The 24,377-nt window shown below is 45.2% G+C and overlaps 1 protein-coding gene across 11 annotated transcripts in view; it reads right to left on the bottom strand.

The window, feature by feature from the left end:
- The window catches only part of FOXP1 (forkhead box P1), a 438,146-nt gene that overhangs the window by 114,690 nt on the left and 299,079 nt on the right, over positions 1 to 24,377 (bottom strand). The window contains exon 1 of one of the 11 annotated variants that reach the window (XM_066195731.1): positions 10,294 to 10,474. The exons of the other annotated variants lie outside the window; for them this stretch is intronic. The gene's annotated coding sequence lies outside the window, so the exon portion shown is untranslated. Of the gene's footprint in view, positions 1 to 10,293; positions 10,475 to 24,377 lie in introns of those variants that run through there. 11 annotated transcript variants of the gene reach the window in all.

Genomic DNA, 24,377 nt, shown 5'->3' on the forward strand with positions numbered 1-24,377 from the left:
AGACTTAAGGGGATGGGCAACAAATACTCACTTATTTAGCAGGGGTGTTGTATGGCTTATTTAATTAATGAATACTTGTAAAGCACTCTGAGTTGCTCAGACAAGAAGCTCTATACAGTACAAGCGCAACATATTATTATATATTATTAAGACTGGCTCTGCAGAAGAATAATTCCAGGTAAATGTGCAATCAAATGATCATTTTAGTTCCCAGTAATTAGATTCAATAGGCCAAAAAAACCACAGAAGCCTTTCTTTAATCATACACTAAACAATCAGAACATCCCTAACCTTTCAAGCTACAGCCTTTTTGAATAAAACATCATCAACTTATAGATATTATTCCAAAAAGAACCAGTCACCATATGTGTTGTCTCTTTGAAATACAGTTGCTATAGCAGACCCTGCATGCATTTCATGTGATATGATCATATTCTATCCGTTCTGGCAGCTGAGAGGTTGCACAATTAAACTGGCTGCCAGAAATTTTTGAAGATTCCCAGAACAAGTAGCCACGCAAGAAATGCCTGCTCTCTACGCTCGAGCTGGCCACGAAGCTCCGTGCAGCTTGGTGGGGTGGCCACTGCCACCATAAACCCTTACCGTGACTGACCCCACACCAGTCAGGGTCCCTGGCTGTGGGGACAGGCTGGAACTGGCAGAGCTCTGCTGGAGTAAAGCCAGAGCTCTGTCCCTGCTCCAGTCCAGCTGCACAGCACCCACATCCCTCCCACCCACCACTGTGAGGGTCTCCATTCAAGGTGACATCTACACCACCCTATTCCATGCCCAGTTGTCACCTGTGCTGGTGCAAACCTGGTGGGACCACAGCTGGCCAAAGAGAAGGACCGGCACAGAGGGTAGAGCAGGGCAGGAAGGAAAGGTTTAGAAAGAAAGAAAGTGGGCTAGAGGGAGCATCAGGGATACAAGCAGCCAGGATGGACAGGAACATCAAAGGAAAAAACACGGTAGATGCAAAACAAGGAGATGGCAACATGCTGACATTCCAGGGATTGCAGCTTGAAATGGCATTTCCCATTTCTCCTCTCAAGACTTCACTTTTTCACTTACAAATAACTGACAGCAGTAAAAGCTGAGCATCAGATAAGCTCAGGTTTAAGATGTGGAAGGTTGTTTATAGCTCAGATACGGTTCACAGAGAGCATCTGCATCAAGGAGCTACATGTCCTTGGTGGTGCAGTAAACCCAGGGATCCCACATCCCTTCCTACTTCTCCCTGCTCAGCCTTTCCTCCCTCCTGCCTCAGACCACGTCCTGTCCTGGCCACTTCCAAGCCTCATCCATACTCCTCACACATGACAGGGCACGTACAAGAGGACGGCTGGCTCGGGATACACCGACCCTCCTTCCTCTCACACACAAAATACTTCAAGCCCGGAGTTTGCCTTCATGGAATTACTTTGCTGATGTCAGTTCCAGCCCGGTGGACACTCATACAATCCAAGCCAAGAAGCCTCACACCTCTACCCCCTTCCCTGGTTCCAGGCAGTGCCGCTCCCGCACGGAGCTCATCCCTGGATGCTGGCGTGGGAGCCCTGCTGAGGCTGCCGGTGCTGCACAGTGCTCAGGCGAGGATAGACAGGGAAATTAATTTGAGTGAAGTCAGTCCCACAACCTTCATCAGCACGGAGATTCGCAAGCAGGCCTGTACATTAATAAAGCTTCCTGTGGGAGTAGATGTTGCCTTTGATTTGCATGTGAATTCAATGCTAGTGAGAAGTGCCAGACTGTCAGACATGGAGACCAAAGTCTCTTATCTTTCCAAAAGCTTCTGTAGCAGTTTCCCCACATTTCCTTAATCATCTGCCTTGTCCTCAACTTACTGAACAGGCAGTAGAGAGTAAAGCTGGATTCGGTTCAACTCCTGCTGCTGCCAAGTCCTGAAACAAGGGTGCCAGGACTGTTTACTTCTAGCCAACAGCTCTGCTAACGTGGCCCTCTCCTCACAAGCAGGTGCTCTGACATCTCCAAGCTCTTTTCACACATTCCTCCCCACTGCTGTAGTTACATCCTAAATCTCCACCACGTGCTTGCAAGTGAACAATTTCCAGGAGCCGTGAAAAACCAGTTTATGTTTGTGTGTCCAGACAACAGCGTGCTCCTTCATGGATGGGCAGGTGGAGATGCCAGGAGCCCACAAAAACACGGAGATGCTTCAAATATCCGGCTCTGTATTTACCAGGAGCCATGTCACCTGCACTGCTAAAAGAGCTTGCAAGCATGGACAAAGCTTCTTGGGGCACCCAGAGACACCAATCCTGGCCTCCAGCAGTGAATCACAGAGCAGCAGCAACCATCTTCCTCTCTGCACCAAAACACAAAGGGAAATCCTCCCACTTACTGGGGAAAAAAAAAAAAAAAAAAAAAAAAAAAAAAAAAAAAGGTAAGGGAAGTATCCCCCAGAAAATGAATCTTCCATGGGTTTTGGCCACTATAAACATGGATTTGGAAGGATAACATCAGGAAAAGGCTGCCTACCAACGAAGTCATCCTATGCCTAAATGCAAGATACAGTAAATGAACTCCCAAGGTGTTTTCTTATCCATTAGGAAATCACCCAGACATAAGGAAATTTTCTGGTGTAAAACAGAGGCCAGTAAAAAGGCAACTGAAATTCAGCACTTGAGAGACATTGCACAAACTTGGAATGGTATTTGAGAGTCAACACTGGGTGACACCTAACCCGGGAAAAATGTTAACAGTACATTAACTGTGAGATGAATCAAGCCTGTTTCATTCACAGCCTAAGTGGGAAGCCCCACTGAAAAGCCCTCTCCCTGTGCTTAGGGAAGTGGCAACCATTTATTATTTCCCAACCACTTAAGCTCCAGGAGGGGAAAAAAAAGTACACATTTGAGATGACCAAGACAATTTTATTGCAAGACAGACAGAACGTGACTTGTTTGCCCAGCTGTTGTTTGCCCAGAACACTGGGCACTGTTGTCACCCCAGTTACTGTTGTAATTTGACATTTCCATGCAAGCACCTTGACCTTTCAGTTTCACCATCCTCTTTGGGCAAGCTCTGATGAAGGGTAAAAATGCAGCCCTGCCTCTGATTTCACGTAGCCAGAAACTCCTGATTCGGGAAGAGGGCTGGGGAAGGGAAATACACTGGAAAAAGAGGGTAGAACTTTAAAAATAGAAATGCTGCTTAAATGCCATATACTTGCTTACAGTGTCAGTACATGAGGAAAGCAGTAACAGGATCCAGTCGCATGGAGCCTCTTGCTAACTTGTTCCACCACTGCAGCCAGTACAAGGCAGCAACTCTCCAACTTTTTTCCATCATCCTATTCCTACTGAAGTAAAAGAGCTCCAGCTCCTCCCTCCCCATCTGCTCCAACCGGTATTAATATCAATCAGTTATTAATGAAATACGATGACCTACAGCTATAATAGGCCCTGGCTCTAACACCAGGGGAAGTTTGTTTCTGAACCTGAGGTTTATCAGGCATGGAAAGATCAGTCCAGGGAACTTTAGGATGTATGGAAAGGTAGGTACACAGGAGGGTGGGGAGAGGAGCAGCAGCCACGAGGATGCAGAAGAAAGGGATGTCCTGTCCAGCTGCCAATTCCCGGGGCACTTGGGCAGTAATGAATGGGCTGCCTCCAAAATATCCAGATAAACACGCACCCAGAAGTCACAAGGAGGGCACAAAACAAAATCCCACGTGTTTTTACAGATTCCTAAGGATTCTGGGCCTTTCCAGGTGGACAAAGTTGCTTATCGGGAAAGCAACTTGAGAAAGGAGGAAGGAAGAGTTTCCTGAAATCAGAAGTGGTCCTGCAGCCATCTGATGCGTCCAAACAATAAATCTGGAAAGTTAGTTGCCAGCCAACATCATATTCTGTCCATAAATTCAGTTGTGGTCATTAAACAGCAAAATAGAGCGAAACAAGCAAGCAGAGAGAGATGAGAAGGGAGAAACTTTAAGGGCCAAATCTGCCCGGGGAGCAAACATAACGCTACGCTCGTCCCACATCTTGTGTGTTGACCTCTGACAGCCAAACCTTGCAAGCTACTACTGCTGCTCAACTTCCCCACTGAGGTTTGGGCAAAGCACAGCTTTGCAGCAGCAGGCATGCAGTTCTCGCATCATCTATTTCTCCCCAAATTTCATGCTGCCTTCAGGCCCTGAGGAATCGCCCCATCGGCAGCTCCGGGCGCCTCTCCCAGCGGAGCATGGCCCACCTCCCAAAAGGGCTTCTTGCTTCCCTTCAGTCTCGCCAGGCAAGTACCTTTGTTTCTCCTGGGTGGGACGAGGGGGAATTTAGACTCAGCCAGCAATCTCTCTTCCTTCTCAGCTCCCATCTGTCCTCACACCCCGCTCCACTCCACAGCTGCTCCCAGCAGAGCGGCAAGATGCAGCTCTCAAGCTCGGAAGCCCGGATGCACCCGAGCTTCAGAGATGCTTCATGTCTCTCCCACTCCTGCCTCCTCTACCTCCTCTCCTGCGACACTCTCTTCTCCTGGAGCAGCAGATGTAGAGGAGCGGTGGTAGGAGGCAGACACATTGGAGGGGAGCCCTGCTGCAGTTCTCCTCCGGCAGGCTCAGGAGCCGCACAACGTGTGGAAACCAGCGAGGAGCGGAGCAGTATGCAAAGGGAAAAAAATAAAAAATAGTGCAAAGCGACAGCAGTGGGTAGTGCTGTTCCTCTGGGAGGAACAGAACAGGGGGAGGTGAGATGAAGCAACTAGAGAATAGGAAAGGAACCAAAATGAAGAGGAGGAATAAAATGTAGAAGATGCAAAAAAGAGAAGCAGATGTTCTTGCAGCACTTATTCCCTCTGACATTCGTGCCCAGCTCTTCCATCTTCCTCCAGAACTGGGAAATGAGCTGCTACGTGCTCCCTTCCCCACTGCCACCACCCTGACCCGGTGCCACACACAGAATGACACAGCCAAGAGCCCCAACACTGCCCTTGGCACCGCAGCAGGGAAGTTTGAGGATAGCGACAGGCAGGACACAGGGCTCTGCTATGAAACACAGCTAGGATGCAACATAACCTGATGAAGCATTCCTGCCGTCCAGCCTTCTCAACCACCTTGGATTCAAACAATCCCCATCCCCATCTCATCCTCTACTTCCTTGTTTCATTAAATAATCCTCCTCCACCCACCGAGCTCCCAGCTCCACTGGTGCAGCAGAGGGATGCCCTGAGCCTGGGGAGATGCTGCTGGTTGTCTATATCCGGCACCTCACTTGGCTGCAGCAAATCTGCAAGGCTGGTTCCATCCAAGGGCTACCAGCCAGCTCGTCACGGAGGAGAGCTTCAACAGCAATCTTTCACTCAATAAAATGGTCAGCTGGCCATGAAGACCACAGCAGACTGGTCTGGACAAATGACTAATGAGTGATTCCTACACTGGAAAAAGACAAGGGACTTGAGGTCCACATGTACAAACCCTGGCTCACATCCTGTCCCTGATGTGACAGGGGCACACTTGGAGCAAGGGAGCTGGCAAGGTGCCTCATGCTGAAGCATCTCCTAGAATAGTTCAGTCATAAGGAAAGAAGATGAGTCTTTATTTTTCTTACAGCGGGCTTAGTTTCTTTCCTCTGGAATAGATCCTGGCTACCAGTTAAGGAGATTCCCTCCAGAAAAAGGCACTGGAAACAGAAACCCTTTCTTCCAAACCCACAGGGTGGAGCTGCCTGTGTCCCAGCCCTGCTGCACTTTGTCCTCGTGGGCACTGAGGTTACTCCTGCCAGTGGGAGGACGAGTGGCCTCCATGCCCCTGCCCTGCCATCCCACAGCCCGTCCCACGGTTGGCAAGGTCCCTGCCTGTGAGGCCCCAGCACCACACAGGGGGAAAACAGCACTTGCATCCAAAAAAAAAAAATTTCCATTTTGTAATTTATTCATGAACTCCACCAACTTCAGGGAAAAGGTGGGTGAGGTATTGTCTTCAATACACTACAGGGACAAAGGGGGCAGGCAGCAAGGGACAGCAGGGTGAGAGATCAGTCTCAGCCAACACCAGGAACCTGCAAAGCCTGAAGCAGCTACAACAGGGACGAGGGCTACAAAAATCCCTTTTTTTGAGGCATAAATGAAATCCTCAGGCGGTTACACCGCAAAAACACCTTCTGTCCCTTCTTTTAAAGAGTCACAGTCAGGACTCATCAAAGCCACTTAAAAAGTATCTGGCAAAAAGTTCCCAAACATTAAAAACGGTTCTCTTTATTTTGGCATGCCAAGACTCACAGCATGTAGCGGTCTGTACCAGCAAGAAAGGAGGGATGGGCCAACACATCCTGGTAAAATGAGAAAGGATACAAATCTTGGCTCCCCGTTCAAACTGAACCAGAACTGAACTGTTCCTGAGTGATGAAAAAAAAATCTTATGGGATTTCCAGCTCATTTCTGTAGGCTCGAGATCAGATTCTGAACTACTGTGTTTATGCAAAAGTGAACCAGACCTTTGAATATTTGGAGGAGTATTCACTGCTGAGCCGCGTTTTTCTTGGATGTCAAAAGCACGGGAAGTTCTCATATTTTTTAAAAGAGAAGAGAAGAGGGATAAGGTGGGGGGAGAAGGAAGAGGGCCTTTTTGTTGCTACAACATAAATAGTATGTTGCACACAGCTGCCTGCGCGCTTCCCTGTGTGGTCAACAAAACAGGGAACATATTTTAAGCTTGTTTTCCAAAACACTGCATGACAAACTTGTACTCAGAGGCCCATGAAATACAGCCCCTGACTGTGGACATCTCACCACGCTCCATCAGACACTCGCTGCTGCTGCTGGGTGAATGAAGGAAGCAAAACATTAGGACAGCCCAAAACACGGAAAACTAAAGCTGCAAATCACATCTCTGCACTTCCATGGCACAACCTAATTTAGAACCGCTTGTAAAAACCTTAATTTTAACAGATTCTGGTACAGCAAAAATAGGCAAGGTTCAGATGGAGGCGACAAAAATGATTAGAGAGCTCAGCAGATACGGGGCAAGATTGATAAGGGTGGGAGTGTTTAGTTTAGCCAGAGATGAGTAAGAGGGGAGATGATAACAAGTACACAAATTGTGACTTGGCCTGAGAGGGTACATCTGGTGCTTTTGCCATTTCTCATAACGCAAGAGCAAGGGGACATTGAATGAAGTCAGGAAGCAACAGTCACCAAAAAAAAATAAACCAGATAAAAGGATTTTTTTTTTTTCCTTTCTTGACACACAACTCATAATTACTCTCTGGAACTTACTGTTACAAGATATCACCAGGGCCAAGAGCATGGGGAGGATGCAAAGAAAGGATTAGACACTTGCAGAGACAGTCATGAGAGCATTTAAAGCTACCTTTGGAAAGATAAAAATAGAAATCAAGGTACAAATGTTTATGCTCCAGGGCACAAAGCTTTAATTGCTGGAGGCTGGGAGGACATTTTCCCCCACGGATAGGTCCTTCATGGGCTTCTGCCCAAGGACTTCAGCCCTGTCCAAAAAGATACAACTGCTCCTGCTCCTGCGTCTTTTCAGGTACCTCAATCCTGCACCTCTGATCCCAAAGCCCATTCCTCAGCCCATCCTGCGCCTCCTCAACCCTCAGGAAGCTTCTGGGCAAGGGGGGCCAGCAACGTCCCCCAGCCCAGCCCCTGCCCACGTCACCTGGCCCCAAGCTGCTCATTTCCTCTTTCTTCTTTACATCGCATTTAAGTTTCAGGTCCTTATTTTACCAGCCCTTCCTCTCCCTGCTATTTTGACTGCCATTTTTTCCTCCCACAAACTCAAACCCCCAGCTCCAGCCCCCGTCATCCACTCGGGCTCTCCAGGGAGCGCTGAGCCGCTCGGAGCCAGAAGGTGAAGCATCCTCATTGCCCAGACCCACCAGACTTGACCAGAACTTCAAGATCTCAGGCAAATTTTCCCTTTCTTGATGTGAAGGCATTCCTCAGAGGAAACCTACATCCCTGAGGAGGAGGAGGACCCTCCTGCCGATCCGGCACCTGCGGGGCAGCGGCAGTCAGGCGCTATTACAGACCACAGCGCTCATCAACGCGCTGGAACTGACATGTGACTCGGGGAGACAAAGAGAGATTTTGAAAGCAAGTCAGTCTATTAAATTTATACCTACCTGCACAATGTGAAGCAAACCACATCTCGGTTTCCTTTCATGTGCATGACAGTCTTAACTTGTTTCTTTTAATCCCATAAAAGCAGCTAAAGCATGCAACATGCTTCCCAGAGATGAAGCAAACCTGTATTTTACTTCCTGACAGTGATTTAGTTTATAGGGTGTTGGTTGTTTTTTTGGGGTTTTTTTGGGGTTTGGTTTTTTTTTTTTCAGGGAAGATAATGAGCATTGTCCAAAGGTGGTATTATAAAGGAAATACTACATGCTAGACACCTGGCATTTAAAAGAGTATCCCATAAATTGACACCGTAACGGACCAAACACAGCTGCAACCCCTCGCGCTGCACTGACACCAGCACTGAAGGCTGGAAGATCCCAGCATCTCTTGCCAAGGTTTTCTTTGGAAATCGGCACCCTTCTGAAAATTCAAAGCGTCTCTCGTTTAGCCAGTCACACCCCAAGCAGGACCGGGGAGATGACCAGGGCTGTATGACTATGCAATAAATCCAGCAAATCCAAAGGGCTGGAGCAGTAATCCATGGAAACGTTCCAGGCAAGAGGGGGGTTTAAGTGCCTTTAATTCCCAGCTGCAAGCCCAACGAGCTGCCAGAAGGCGGAGACCACCGAACACAAGGGGTTAATGGCCTTGCTAAAGAAAATGATACACATAATTTCCTTTTATCATAAAACAATACGTTTATTATTTTCTGTATATCTGTTAAAGGGCACGGCCTTCTGAGTGGAAAACAAAACACAGCTTGGTCACATGTTTATTTGCTTCAGCTACTCCCTTTCCCTTCTGATAAATAATCAAACATGCCATCCAGAAAAAACAAAACCAGTGAGCTGGGAAATTTGATGGTCATCAAATAGACTAAGATACCAAGAAAAGCAGCCCACTGTTCCCACAGAGAGTTTTCTGCCCCACACCTACACTAACATCTGAGTAAATAACTTCAGTCACTCTTTCCATTTTCCCCATGAAATTACTCCTACTGTTAAACAAATTGTCCTTAAGGCAGTTGCAAACACCATTTTTTTTTTCTGCAAAGTAGAACAACTTCTGAACATTAAAAAGCCAGACTAGCAATATATTTTCAAAATATGTTTGTTGTACTTGCGGTTTGGCTGAACACACAGCTTGATTTCTCTCTCTCTTGCTCTCTTTTCTAGGAAGATGGGGGTTTACAGTTCAAAATTTTAAAGTGTATTTGGATCTTGGAGAGGCAGGAAAAGCCTCTAGGAGGATGGGTTTTCTCCATAGGGCACGCAACATATTTTCCATTTTCTCTTATATTTCACACTACACAAGCACCACGAACGCTCGCCAAAAAAAAAAAGTTACCTGCTATTTCAGTGGACTTTTGTGGGAGGGGGGAGAAACCATCAAGAAATATCAAGCAGTTTTTTAAGTCACTTGAACAGAGGGGGGAAAATCCAGCATCCGTGTGGTGACATGGATTACCCAGAGGATCTACACTATCTTCCAACAACCCCTGAAGACCATTCACACAACAATCATTAATACTGAAAAACTGCAGAGAAAATCCCTCACGTGAGAAGTTAACAACCATTACCCGGCGTGAGCACGCTTTCCCTTTCCTTTTGTAGTACCACAGGTCTAAACAATAGTCATATGAATGAGATAATAGCCATGCTTGTCTCAGCAGCCTGATTTTTATTAGCATGAAATTGGTACAAATATTAGCGAGGCTGGTTTGCATGCGGTGCCAGAGCCACGATGCAAACAATTTGCAGAAAACAAAAAAAAAAACCAGTCGGTGGGTTTGCGCCACTCTTGCTGCCCAGAGGAGCAGCCACGTTTCCCTTTCTGGGGGGGTTTGTTGTTCAGGTATTTTTGGCAGCTGTGCAAGGATGAGCTGCAGCACCTGGCGGGGATGGTGGCACATGGCTGCTCCCGTGCCAGAGGGGTATCACAAGGCGACAGGCACCCCAAAAGTGGACTCGATCCTCGCCACACTTCTCCAAAGCCATGCCAGAAACCCCACCCTTGTCAACACCGCCACAAACAACCTGAACTGGCTGCTTTTGCTTCAAGCCAAAGCAATTCCCCTCTCCTGTGCTCCAAGCCGCCTGCTCAAGGCAGTGCGTTAAAAGTTCAGCCCTGCCTGCACGCTCCTTTCCTCTGAGCGCTCGCAGAGAAAATGAAGAGTTTAACAGAGTGAGCTCTTACTGTCTGCCTTTAGATTTCCGTCTTCGCGCTGGAGATGTTTCTGGCTGTTTCTGTGAAGCGGGGGCTGAAGAATGGTAAAAAGATGTTTGAATAAACAGGAAGTGCCGTGCAGCCGGAGCACAGGCTGCAGGGAGACGCTGGAGCACTGCCCTTCGCGGCAGCCACCGGGCTCTGCCTCCACAGTAGCAACCTCTGCTTTTACTAAATGACAAAGAAACCGCAAAGCATTCCTTCCCTAATTCTTCCCTTGCGAAGCGGTGAGATCAGCTGGAGCTCACAGGTAATCTCAAAGTTGGCTTTAGCACTACACCCGGCACAAAAATCTAGTGACTCTGCACTGTTAAACCCCCTCATCTGTGAGCAGAAACAAGCAGAACTAATTATGTCCCCAACTAGACCAAACAGCAGCCAGAAGCACACATCGCTTTTGTATCTAGGCAAATTCGGATTTGCACGGAAGTCCAGCCAAGCTTGACGTTCCTACCCTCGACAGTGCTGCGACTTGCTCTGGAAACTGGCTCGGGAGGCTGGCCGGGCTGCAGAGCTGTTTTCTCTAACTGCGTGAACTGAAATATAAACAACCGCCCAAGAAACACAACTTCTCTTGGGCGCAGGGACTTGCGTTCAGCATCTCCCAAAGTGTAACTTCAGCATTCCGGCAGATGCCACCCCTCCTTCGTCATCTCCTTCCCCTCCCTAAAACAAACTACCTATTTAACTGGAGATGACTAACTAACCATCTCCCCACCCAATTATCAAAGCCCTGTCTGCTGTCATATTGGTGACATGACACAGATATTGTCAAGAAAAAGTAAACTGGGGCTGGCACTCAAAGGCAGCTCGTGAAGAGATGAGCAGTCGAACAGCCATATTCAATAAAAAAGAGGAACAGGATTCCTTTAGAAAATGTATTGCTGTTGTGGCAACGTGCTGCTGCCACTGAAGGGACTGATTTGTTATTTAGCATGTAGTCTTGGACTGTCTGTCATTCTGGGTGCTAATGCTCTGCTAAAATAACTCATTGGGAGCTGTCAGTGGGATGTTTACATAGGCCCCCAATCTTTTCTTCATACAAGGAAATTTTTTACTGGAATTCATCTTCTTTTGATCTCACATTCAAAGCAACAGCAGCTTGATAGACATGCAAGTCTGAAAGCAAATCCAGACGCTGAAGATAAACCGCCAGAGTATGACAGGCAGGAGCATCTAAAGCTTATAAAAATGAAGAGAACAGCATGTCGTCTGAGTATTACAATAGCAGAAATCAAGAGACATATTAGGTGGAACTGATCAGCCACAAAAACAGTTCAAAAGGCAGATCATAGAAACAGAAGACTAAGCTAGAAAAAAAATAAAATTGGAAAGATCTGCTTTACAGAGGCATCACCTCCTTTCTGAGCACCGCAGCGTTTCCGCTCCAGCATGTAAACTTGAGGGGAAAAAAAGAACAGGGCTGGTGCTGTCTCTACTAACTCAGCAGTTCTTACCTTCAACTCACCAATTAATTTGCCGAGTGTACGTTTCAATTACGTGTTATTCAAAGTGAAATAAAAGCAGGACACTGCACCACTCGCATCTGTAGCCCATCCCTCCCCAACGCCACAGGGATGGGGAATTGGCGCCTCTTCCTTAGGAACTGCATCCCCCTGCAAGGTGCAAAAGGGGCCCTGGCCTGGGCCCCTGCCACCATTTTGGCTTGTTCATCAGATTTCCAAGGGCTGAGTGTTGGGATGCGCCTGAGCTCTGCCTCTGCCGCCGGTGCAGAAACATTAGTTCAGAAGGTAATTTTATTTAAATTTAATTACGTGTGCCACGGAGTCCGCAGCTATGTTCCGAAGGCGACACTTGCCAGGAAACAATTGCTGAAACTTTCTGTAGAAACCCATACATTTTTAATTTTTCTTCCCCAAATAAGCTTCTTATTCTAATTGAAGTCAGCAAATATAATGAAAAAGTAATTCTCAAACAATTTTGTACTTAGAGCTATTTGTTAACAAACACTGAACGAGCAGCAGTGTTAGGTTAAAGGGCAGCAGGATTCCACATTATAATTTAGCCTGCGGTTATTTCTGATTAAGAACACCCTCCAGGACGGCAAAGCAAGATCTTCTTTTGCAGCAGGCATAGCTTTTAAAATTAGCCTCTTCTCAATAATAAAACCAACGGGAAAACTGTGGATTTAAAACTGTATTAACCAATTTGAAGTGGTGCAATCAGTTTACGTCTTGCTTTCTGCAAACCACTGTTCCCTGCCTTAGTCAAGTTTCAAATGTAAAAATACTGCCTGGATTCTGAAACTGTTGTAAGAAAGTCACCTTCTGTCATGCTTATGTAGCTATCTAATGTGCTAAAGGCTGATTATTTATCTTTAAACTGTACTAGTTTAATCTTTTAAGGTCACCACTAATCTGCTCCAACCTTTTAAAAAATAGCAGCTTTCAAGCCTTACTGCTGGAATCACTAAACTCTGAGCTGAATGTCATTGTAAGGGATACATTAGCCAGAGTGAGTGTAGTTTTACAATGTAAACACCAAATATAAATCCCCACCTAAACGAGAAGAAAAATATTATGTCCACGCCAGGAGAAATATCAGTAAATAAGGCCAACGCCGTATTATTTCACACAAATATCGTTCCAAATCATGTTGCTATTTCTCTCTCCTCCCCCCGCTCCCTTCCCAGTGCAAAACTTGGGTATAATTTAAAGGATCATTAGGTGTTTTTTCTATATCTTTTCCCTTTCTCAGCAGCAATTTCGCCTGCCTGCTGCGAAGCCTCTGACTGCATTTGGAAGTTGTCGTAAAGTCCAAAACCCCCTCACAGGTTATATGTGTGCATGTGCTGTGCACTTTTACACTCTTCTTTTTCCTTTTCCCCTAGACTTCTTCTGGACTTGAATGTCACAGTAGACCTTGAATGTGAAATGGCTTCCAGCTAATTGCTTTAATTGCTTGAAGATGTGCAGGCAGGTGAAACCTGATCCCCTTGGCCATTGTAGAGACCAGGAACAACACAGGAATGTTTACATAGTGGTTTGAGTTTAATAGACAGTAGAGCTGAGTTTCAGACAGCTAGCAAAAACACAGCTAATAGGTGACCTCTTAATGTAGTCCTCCTTTTTAAAAACAAAATACAATTTCGTTTTATACAAGGCAATGTCCCTAAATGCCAAGGTTATCTGCTTGACTTCTTGAGTGAGCATGCACTGCGTTGCACCTGACATTTATACCAGAAACTCTATCCTGAATGCATTTCCCTCTACCTTAAAACAAAAAGCACTTTATGTGTCAGTCACCTTACAAACAGATTAGAGCTGGATGGGGTTTCCTCGTAAGTGCAGTCATTTTAATTTAAAATTGAGTGTTTCTCACCACTCTTATATTCCTTCCCCCTCATCCCCTGGGCACTCCTACCCTCTGGTGGGCACTGGCACAAGTCCTTGGAAGGGTCTTCTGGAAAGGCCAAGTACTTTTACTGCTTTTCCAGAGCTTTTACTGCTTTTCCAGAGCTTCCAGAGCATTTGCACCACGCTGTTAAGACACGGGCTGGCTGTGACGCAGTTTTGCAAAGGCACAGTTTGGTTTCACACACGGTACAAATTCAGCAGCTCTTCCTCAGGCAAAAAAACTCCTCCTGACTGAGAATTGCAGCATTCGGGGTCACTGACGATCAGTTTTGCTTTCCAAGAATCATGAGGTAAGTAAAACACACTCGAAACCAGCCAAAGACCAGGGAGCAGGTACAGCAAAGTGCAGAAAGCAAAGACTGAATTTGGCAGCAGCGGCAGCATAAAGGTATTTACTGTAGGTCTAGTCCAAAAAACAAACACGGAAAACAGGTAATACCAAATAGTCACTTTCCTGGCACAGGAACTTCAAGTTTTGTTGCCAATCCTAAAAAACAGTTAAAATCACTTGTATTGAGTGAATACCAGCTGAGAAATGACATGTGTTGTATGCCAGACAAAAAGGAATAAATAAAATAACATTTATGGAGGAAGGAAAAAGGGAAGGCAATCTGAGAAGAAGACTGAAAAAAGCACAAACACACTGAGGCAGAGGAGATGAGGCCAAACTGCCGTGTATTGGATACGAACGAGAAAGGAAAGCAATTCCCTGCCACACAGCCCTGCAAATAAAGGGCATTTCCAGTCTGATCTTGGCAATTCCACTGAAAAAGTTTCAAATTCTCTAGTACTTTTCGCCGGAGCTACCAACCCCCTTGAACAGAAGCAAAGAGAAGCAGGAGGGAGGCCGCTCCAGCCGCTCTGGATGCAAACTGTGGCTCCCAGGAAGACAATAGATGCTGGCTGCTCTGCTCTACCTTGCCTGCTATTCCCAATCCTCTGAAGCAAATGAGTAACTGATCTTAAATAATACAGAACAAAGGGAACAATGGGAGCTGGAAAGCAAGCTGGGATACTTGGGAACATGCCTCTTTCTTTTGAGAGAGAATCTCGCCGGCACACATGCACACACAGTTACAGAATCACAGAAGTTGTTGTCCTGTGACGTCCCCCCCCTGCCCATCACCTCCTAAAAAGCTCCAATTCCAGCCACTGTGAGGTTTTAATGGATTTTTTTTTTTTTTTCTGTACGGCCTGAAAGATTAAGAAAAAAAAGGAGAAAGTTCAGAATAGGAGGAAAAAAAAAAAAAAAAAAAAAAAAAAGAACAGTGTCAATTTAAAGATTTAGTATAAACTAGTCCAAGCCTGTGGGAGGAACGCTAAGTGGAAAAAGTAAACACGGTCCCCCCAAGAAGTTCTCCTGGAAGCTGAGCAGGCAGCCAGTGCCTGGTACCCACTGCCCCGCGCCCGGGGAGGTCAGCCCAGCTATGCTAAACTGACAGGTTCAGTTTACAGCAGGCCAGCACTTTGTTTGGATATACTGGCCTTGCTCACCGCCAGCTTAACAACAGATGGCTCGAAAACTTTCATTATGTTGCAGAGGGCTGAACTGCAAACAATCGGGAAAACTGTGAAAAGTTTAACTCCCTGCGAGCCGAGCGGGGAAGCGCTGGCCTCGCCAGCCGGCGTCTCCTCCCGCCCCGGCCATGGGCGCCTTTAAATTAATTAAAGCGGGATGGGATGATTAATCATACCTGCGCACCGTCCTGGGGATGCCTGGGAAAAAGAATTTGCGATTTGACAAGGTCATTTCAATAAAAGTAGCATTCCAGGAGAAAATGGACTTTGACGGATTGCAAAGCTGATTTTAAACCTTCCTCAAGCCTCTGGCTCTAGGAAAGTTATAGAAAGTTTCTGCAATAATCCTCTAATCGGGGTTTATCAGGAGCTTTCTGACGAGAGTTCTTCCATCTACAGAAACAGAGCCTCTGTCCCTCGTATTCCCACTTCAAACTTTCACCCTCCACGGCAAAAGAAGGCCACCAAATAATCTAACACGCAGATCTGAATATGATTTATCCAAATCTGTGTATAATTTAAATATTCATCTAACTGATTTGATTCATATGCACCCTAATACCTTTGAACGCTCTAAGGCAGGTTATAAATGCACCTTCCGAGGTTTAATTCAATTGACAGTCTTATATACATCTCATCACTGAAAACGCATTATTTTATATTATTCAAGAAATGAACAAATCTGTTTTCCACAAATGTATTTTAAAAGCGACTCTTTCCTGTTATTGAAAGAAAATTGTGTTTATTACTCCTTTAGCATAGTGTAAACTCATAAACGTCAACAGAGAGTACAAGGAAAACTGTCAACTAAATATTGTTTCCTTCATGAGCTGCTCTTCCAAGTCAATTACGCCTTTCAACTTCTGGGGCATTGTATGATAAACTGGCAGTAAAAATCATTCACATTAATATACCATGGTGCCTTGCCTGCAAAAGGTAATTAAAGAAGTAAATGACTCATAAGAATAGACATATTAGCTGCAAAATGAAAGGCAACTGAGCTGCCACATGAAAATATGTACCATTAAGATACTGCATTTTCATATTCCTGTAATCAGCTTCAGTAGACTAATGCTTATTTAATCCAGTTCTTGCCTAAGTCCATCAACAACTGTTTTTTGCTGTTTTCTCCTTGACTGAACATTATGTGCGCAGGTTTGGAATAAATACTGCAATAAGATTTTTGCATAGTCAATTGAAGAACAGGTTTTTTATCTTTTAAAAACTATTTTTCTTTCCCACCAAGAGGAATACAGCAGAGAAGGACACCAAGAAACCCCACATTTCCTGGGGCTCTTTCAGTGCTGATATGCTTTGAGTGAAATATACACCCTGGTCTAGCACTAACCATTTTTATTTGTGGAATACAGCAGGACATCAAGCCTCACCTTCCAACTTTTCTGTTCTTCCAGTGGGAAGGGTTTGCCTTGTTAATGCATGTTTTCATTAGGGTTAGAAAAATTAGACAGGCTTTCTCTTTCTTACGCCTTTGACACAAGGTGGGGCAAGGAGAGGAAGGGGCGCTGCTGGATTTGGGGAGGAGATGGAGCTGCAGGCTGGGGAGCCACAGGGGCATCACCCCCAACGACTTGCTCTGCCCAGCCCAGCCTCAGCTGACAAGACCCAAACTCCGAAACCACACAGGGACCATCCTGGCATCCCACCTTGGCAGCAGGACCGCCAAGCTCAGCACAACACATGGTTGATTTTTGGGAAGGGCCGTTGCTGGGAGCTCACCCTGCGGTGCACATCTCAGCCCACTCTGTCTCTGTAGCCACCACAGAAACCAAAGCCCTTTGGTGAAGGGTCTTGGGTTGAAATTCCCAAGTCCATCCTTCTCCTCTCAAGGGCACGGCAGGGAGATGGTGAAATTCAGCGAACAAAGTACAGTTGTCTCCAAGAGAAAACACCCTGCAAAACGCTCAAGCACTTATAACTCATCCTGTTTGTGAGCAGTAATTAAAATATTCTTTTCATCACAATAATAGCTCTCTAAGGCCAAGATCCAAAACTGCTTTTGACTGCACAGCTCTCACAATTATTTCATTTTTTAAAGTATGGGGTGGAGTGAACTCCAGTATCTCAGCTATTGCTACGGTGCTCTGTTGACAAATGCTGACTTTCCTAAACGGCAGACGCCGTGTATGTACCATCCATCCTTTATTTATTGTGCCCGACACAGGTTTATCCTTGCAAAAAGAGATTTTTCAATAAAAATCTTCACACATTGCTTCGCAACCTGCGTTATATGTTGCTTATTTATCACTATCAGTACGAAATAGTGTAAGCCTTAAAATGTAGGATCAATCATTATTTAAACTGTATTATTGCTTCTGCATTTGAGCAGACATCACTTTGTACCCACAATTAATGAGCTCTAGTCCTTTTTCTAATTAAGGAACAAAGGTTCTTGTGTGCAGAGTATAGAGTGACACTGTCTAGAGAACACACATTCAAATAGAAGAGAATCCTTCTAATTACCTTACAACAGGATTTTTCATATCCAGGAACATAATAGGATCAAGAAATTAAAGCATTTCCAACAGCATTTACAAATAAGTCATTACAAAACACTGTTAAAAAGGTAATAATGCATCCCTAAAAACAAGGGGACCTTATGGAGACTAGTGCCTAACACTTCAGTATTTACGGAATTAACCTTTGAGCATTGATACAGGGAAAATGCAACACAGAAATTATTTTATAGATGTGTATAGACAGAGATAAATCTGAAAAAAATGAGGAGTCAGCTATTAGGGCCTAAACCACTTTAGGCTCCCACAGATTAGGATCCAAACACATAATTAAGAAAGTCAGAAAGGTAACCTCACTTTATCCAGTAATTAGGGCTGTTAGAAATCGGATACTGTCTCTTAAAAGTGTTACAAATACACAGCACTACTAAATAACCTGCACTGCTGGGAAAGTATACTCGCTATCAAGGGCAAAGCTGCTATACACTGAGGTAACAGTAAATGACAGACTGTTGTTCAAGTCCATTAGCTGCTATGTGATAGGAGCACATTCACTAGCACACGACCTGTGAAAAATCTTAGATCTCTTTAAATCTTTGAATTGGATTGCTGCATTAATTCTTAAGAACTGCAATCCTTCAACCAAGTCAAATTACCCTCATTAACAGGGGAAAAACTGCCTCTGCAATAAGTTTAAAAAAAAGAGATATTTATTACCTATAATCACTTTCACGTACTTCACCTGGAAGTGTGACAAACTGGGACAACAACTTCAGGGGCTGGCACCAGTTCAGCTGCTGGTGGGGCCAGGGTGGAGGGGACGTGCCGTGCACGTGTCACCCTCTGTGCCCGTGCGCGCTCCTGCGCCGACATCCAGCGTGAATACGTGTGCTTCTTGGGGAAAAAACCTCAATGAATGTTCTAAGAAAAGAAAAATCACTAAGAATAAGCACAGGCACTGAAGCGATCTGTGTGTGTGCCACTGAAATAACCGCAAAAGAGGAGGGGAAATTCTTCAGTTATTCAAGGCTTGATTAGAACACTACTTCATAATTAGGCATGTTACAAGTATTGTCATCAACCAGAAAATTCATGTACTAACTCAAAGGTCTCAGAAGCTGGCTCAAGCCTTCTATTCATTAACAACATCTGCTATTAATGTTTAACCCTCATAAACTCGTACCAAACATTCAGCATTCAACAAAGCTTAAAAATAAATATTTTGTTGTGCTGTTTTATCCGCGTGGTGATCTGCTCAGTTCTGCGGACATCAAGAACCACGACAACGGCCAGAGAGATAACAGACAAATATTTGGTCTTTGTTGGAAAGAAGATATTCCTTTCTCCAGTCCCTGCTTCTCTGCACTTAAGATGCTACAGCACCCGAGCCAGGCCAGTGCAGCACAATAAACAGCAATGCAGACATACAGATATACATGCACCTATACGAGGGTACAAATAATTTATTTTGAAGATGAAACTCCCTGGAACAATTTTCAGGACGACTGTTCTAAAGGACCCCCTGTTTAAATTTTTTTCTAATTTAAAAATGAGCGTTCCTGGGACGAAAGATTCCCTGTGAAATGGGGAGCTGAGTGAAGTCCACGATCCAGAAATGAGAAACAGAGCGTTTCATCTTCATTTTACTGCTGCGAGCCCAGATGAGAGCCCTGATCTCTCACAGTCAGATCCTAATGGGCAGATCCTTGGAAGAGTCTTTGGAAAGACTCATTTCCACCAGTGTGGTTTTAATGTAAGCGTTGCAATCTGCTTGTGCAGGCTCATTTACAGCGTGGAGACAGAGCTAAGTGGTGAGCTAATGCGACCCTCTAATGGCTCCTGGAAGCGCATCCGGACATCCCCCGTCCCCGTTCCCTCTTCCTGCGGATGGATGTCGGTAGCACAGCCCCTGCTGGGCCCATCCCGGCTCACAGGGATAGCCCTGGAGTACTGGTGGGCAGGTCCCACAGCTCCCTGCCTTCCCTGCTCCCTCCTGCCCGCACCCACCCCTGAGCAAGCTGACCCCCAAGTCTCCACAGAGTCTGGAATTCCAGCATCAGGCGGGTGAAGATCCCCCCTGCACTCATCTCACCATCATTTTCCGATCTGCAGCAACGCCAAGATACAAACCAAGCCACAAAAGTAATGAAAAATACAGCTCTTTTTGTCTTCAAACATGACATTCATGGCGGATTCACTGTCTGCATGTTGCAGCACGCTCTATTCTTAGCACCGTGCCTTTTAAAGTTAGGCCCATTATTTTCTACGGTGTATCAAGATCAGTATGTATAACATATGCCATATTGTTGACACTTCCCTGGATGTACTGCACACCATATGCCTAAAGCACTAAAAGGGGTGATGAACAGAGTGGCAATACTGAAAGGAGAACAAGATACACCGAGCATGTTGAATGAATTCAGTTATATAATTCAGCCAATAAGGGTTTCCATACATTTAACAATCTCTTTTTTTTTTTCCCCCTCCCTTTTTTTCTTCCCCCCCCTCCCCTTGTATAAAAAATGAATTTAACAACTTTCCACTGTGAAAAGTTAACACGCTGGACACGTATTCAAAGCAAACATTTAATCACAGTGGGCCCACCAGGTCTAAAAAGTATACATGTAAAGATAGATCATATATAATCACACCAATAAAACAAACAAAAAAGGACTATTCATACATTTTAGCAATAAACTAAAAAAATAAAACATACAGTTCTGCTCCTGCTTCCACTTGTCCTTTATTTTACCTTGCATAAATCTATACCCCAAGTCCAATTCCTAGAACTAGGGAACATGTCATCTTGCCCATCTTCAGAGCTTTATTTACTAGTTTTTCTACTAAGAATTATTATTTGAAGAACCCAGAAACTAATGCTCTCTTACACTACAGTATTTTTGTCCAAATCTTCTGGAACGGATTATAAAATTGAAATGTAAGAAGGAACACAGCCGAGCTATATTTATAACACGAATGCTGCTCTTCAGCAGCTGATACATACACATGTGTATCCTCATTTCTATGCCATCCCTCAGCACGCTCTAATGGGTACACTAGCTGCATACTCGTCATTAAAATAAAAGAAAAAAGAGGGAAAAAAAAAAAAGGAACTGACTCATCACTGAGAACGGTTTTGACAGTACTTGCATGCAAAGCCCTGGCAGAGAGGTTCAAGCTATTTGGTTGTGACCAGATACAAATCACAAACTTTGGACTGAATTAATATTTAGACGGGGGAAAAAAATGAACCTGCAAACTCTCAGCACAGGTATAGGCTGATGCACAGGTGAACGCAGGTCTAGTATCTGAGTTTAGTCTTTGGAGTTACGTGCTACCTGGAGGAAGGAAAATACCTGGAAGGCAGGTATCACTGCAGGGAATTCCCACTGCCGACACATTGGCAGGGTCAGGGAAAGAGAAGAGCGACACAGAAACACCCAGCAGGAACACACAGGACCCTTCCAGGGGGAGAATCCCAGCTGGCATCAAGCACAGGGGAGGTGCAGGGAAGCAGGCTGCTCTCCTGGCACACCAGGAGCAGGGCCAGCTCCTCACAGGGATGCTGCTAGTGCTGTGGAGCTAATGATGCCACGCAAAGCTGAAGCTTCCCCGTCCTCTGTCGTTAGTGCCACTGTGCACCCACAGGCAATGGATCAAAGGGGCTACGAGGAGATAAGGAGAATCCATTTTAATTTCAAAACATGAAAATTCTGGCACAGGAGATCACTACAAAAGATCAGTTCTGTTATGTATCCATGGCGTGTTGAAGTGGAATGTTGCATTTTAAATGTACACACACGCATACCCATTTATCTGAGTAAGCAATATCATTAGCAGAATAAAACAACCTAAAAAGAACACGGGCCTTTTGTTAAAGTGGAAGACAGAATCTTCTTCGTGAAAAACATCAAAGAAAAGGAACACATGCTCATGTTTAAAAACAGTCTACGCCTAATACAGAACATCAAGATGTTAAAAAGAAAACAAAACCAACACAACCCCCCCCCCCCCCCCCCTTTGCTTCACAATATTTTCCTTAGAAACAAACTTAGTTTGTTTCCTGCTGACCAGGAAAGGGCTGCCAGTGCCCATTTAAAGCACTGGCTCTGCAATCCACTGAGAACTCAGATAAGAATTAATAGACAGAAATTTCGCATTGTCAAAATTAGGACAAGTGGAAGTTTTTTGAGTGGAAACACTTGCACTGCATCAGTATTTGGCCAGAAGATAAACACAGGAGTATGTTCCAAAAAGTTAGAAAAGGAAGGGGTTTAGACAGGCATGCCAGTGCCCGCTCTGTTCCTGCTCTGAGCTTTCTCTGGAGGAAAACAAAACAAAGCAAAACAAAACAGCTTCATTTTGCAGAAGCCACGACTGTACAGCAATTTGCAGAGGGAAGTGGTGAGCAGGCAACACCTCCTGTCAGCATCCCTGGGGCTGTGCCTTCAGTACATCGCACTGGCCATGAGATGTCAAGAGAGGGTGTGAAAAAGCCTTTTACCTTCTGGTCTCTAGCTCGGGGCTGCTCCAAGTAGAGCACAGCCAAACTTTCTACTGGCTGTTGGCGACGTTAGCTTGATGGACTTCGTCCAGTCGCTTGTGGACTACTGTCCATATTAGGAAAAAATCCCCACTTGACGCTGGCACTGGGATCCAGCCCTATCCACAGACACCAGCAGCACTACAGACCTTTCCTCAGCAGCCAGGTTGAGACACAAGGATCACAGCCATGTCAATGTGCCCAGGATCCTTAATAAACAGAACCACATAAAGCCAAAAACAATTCTACCACGGCAAATTAAAACATCTCCTGTGCTCGCTCTGTAAGGAAACCCACACAACAACACATGAGCAACAAACACAAAAGTAAAAAAAATCCCCTAAACCACCCTGTGGTGAACTCTGTTTCCTTTTCCGAGCGGCGCTGGTGACGCTTGCAGGGGAGCTCGGGAGGGTAAAAGGGCATTGCCACCACGGCAGCTTTTAATTCTGCCAGGCAGATCCCCCAGACCTGTAATGAGCGTCTGCTTCCTACCCACCAGGCCATTAATCACACAGACTCCTAAAAGGTTCAATTCATGTGCCCACTCAGGGAACTCATGAGATGCCTGATAGTCATGTGTCATTCGAGAAGGGAACAAAACTGTATTCTTCTCTGAACTGAGGTAGCTCCTATTACCAAGAGACTGTCTCCCCTGGGAGCGACCAGAAGAGAGAAATGAAGGAGAGCTGACTCAAAGCTCTGCCTCACAAAGACACATAATTGATGCAGAAGGGAAAGAGAGTTATTAGGAATCCACCGCTACCCTTATTTTGCCAATAACCTGGGGAATTGGTGAAAGGGTTTTAAAAGTGGTGAAAAATATCTCCATTTTTTACTAGATAAATCCCAAACAGACAGGCTGCTCTCCAGGAAAGACTGCCCACCTCCTTGGATAAGAGCTTGGCAAAAGCAAAGGAGGTTTTTGCCACCTTAAAATTGGACCATCTCTTCTAATGATTAACTTCACTCTTCCAGGAGCCTTTTGAGCAGCTGGAGGTGATGCCTGGCCTCTTATGCGTGCTCACAAATCTTTTGCTTCTCTTGATATTCTCTGCTTCAAAATCTCGATCCTTATCTACTGATGCTCTTAAAAGCCTGGGAGATACCAACCTGGATCTACGTGAACCAGGGGTAACTGACCCCCCCCCCAGACTGGGCTGAAACGTGACACACAAATACATCATTTGACACTGTCACTTCCTGTACATGACAGCTGGGAAGAAAAGGGTACGATAAAGGGAAATAGGCACTTTTGCAGCTTAAAAAATAAATGGTTGTATTGCTCCACATTTGATAGAAAATTAAGGAAAAACAAGCAGGAAAAATCCTGCCCTCCTGCTGCTTCTTATTGCTTTTCTTCCTTTAATTACTGCTTTACTAGGTAAACAAATGGATAAAACTGAGAAAAATATAAAAACCTATGAGCACCCCAGCAATTGCTTCACATCCTTGTTATTTTCCTGGCAATACTCATGCCTCAATAGAAATGTTATCCACTTTCTCTTTTTTCAAATTTTTCCCCTTACAAAATTCAGCTACAAACCAGAGAGCGCAACTAAGTTTCAGGCAGCCTGGCACAATCACTGCCACTGGATGTTTTTACCTTTCTCACTAGCACCTTTTGATCTCTCAGGCTTTGGGAACACTAAGCTGAACTGATCTCCTGCTGTAATTCATAATTACCAATTCACAGCTATTTCAGCACTCTGTAGATGCCAGCCTGCTGCTTGGGTATCAATACAGAATTGAAAAATGCTGAATTTTTTTGGCCAGTTGAGATTTTTTTCAGAATTTTCCCCATTCCTCCACAGTGCTACAAAAACTGTGCTGAGCTGCCGCTGTTACTGAGGAGCCAACCTGGATGCTTCGTGCTGCACAGAGCAAAGAGGAGGCTGCTTTCAAAGGGTTTACAGCATTGAAAAGGGGGCTATGATACATAAACAGCCCTTTTCAGGTTCAAAAACATCTTCTCTTCCCATTCAGCATCACCATTATCCCTATCGGTTTCCTCTGCCTGCAGCTGCTCCCCAGCAGGCAGATACAAAACGCGGCTCCGCGGGCGATGGCCGTGCTCAGCCCTCTCCCCTCGGCAGGAACGTGTCACCACGATGATCTCGCTCCAGCACAGGACAAAAACAG

Source organism: Chamaea fasciata, unplaced genomic scaffold (genome assembly GCF_029207755.1).
Source record: "Chamaea fasciata isolate MVZ Bird 193981 ecotype frontalis unplaced genomic scaffold, bChaFas1.0.hap1 SCAF_13, whole genome shotgun sequence".
Taxonomy (NCBI): domain Eukaryota; kingdom Metazoa; phylum Chordata; class Aves; order Passeriformes; family Sylviidae; genus Chamaea; species Chamaea fasciata.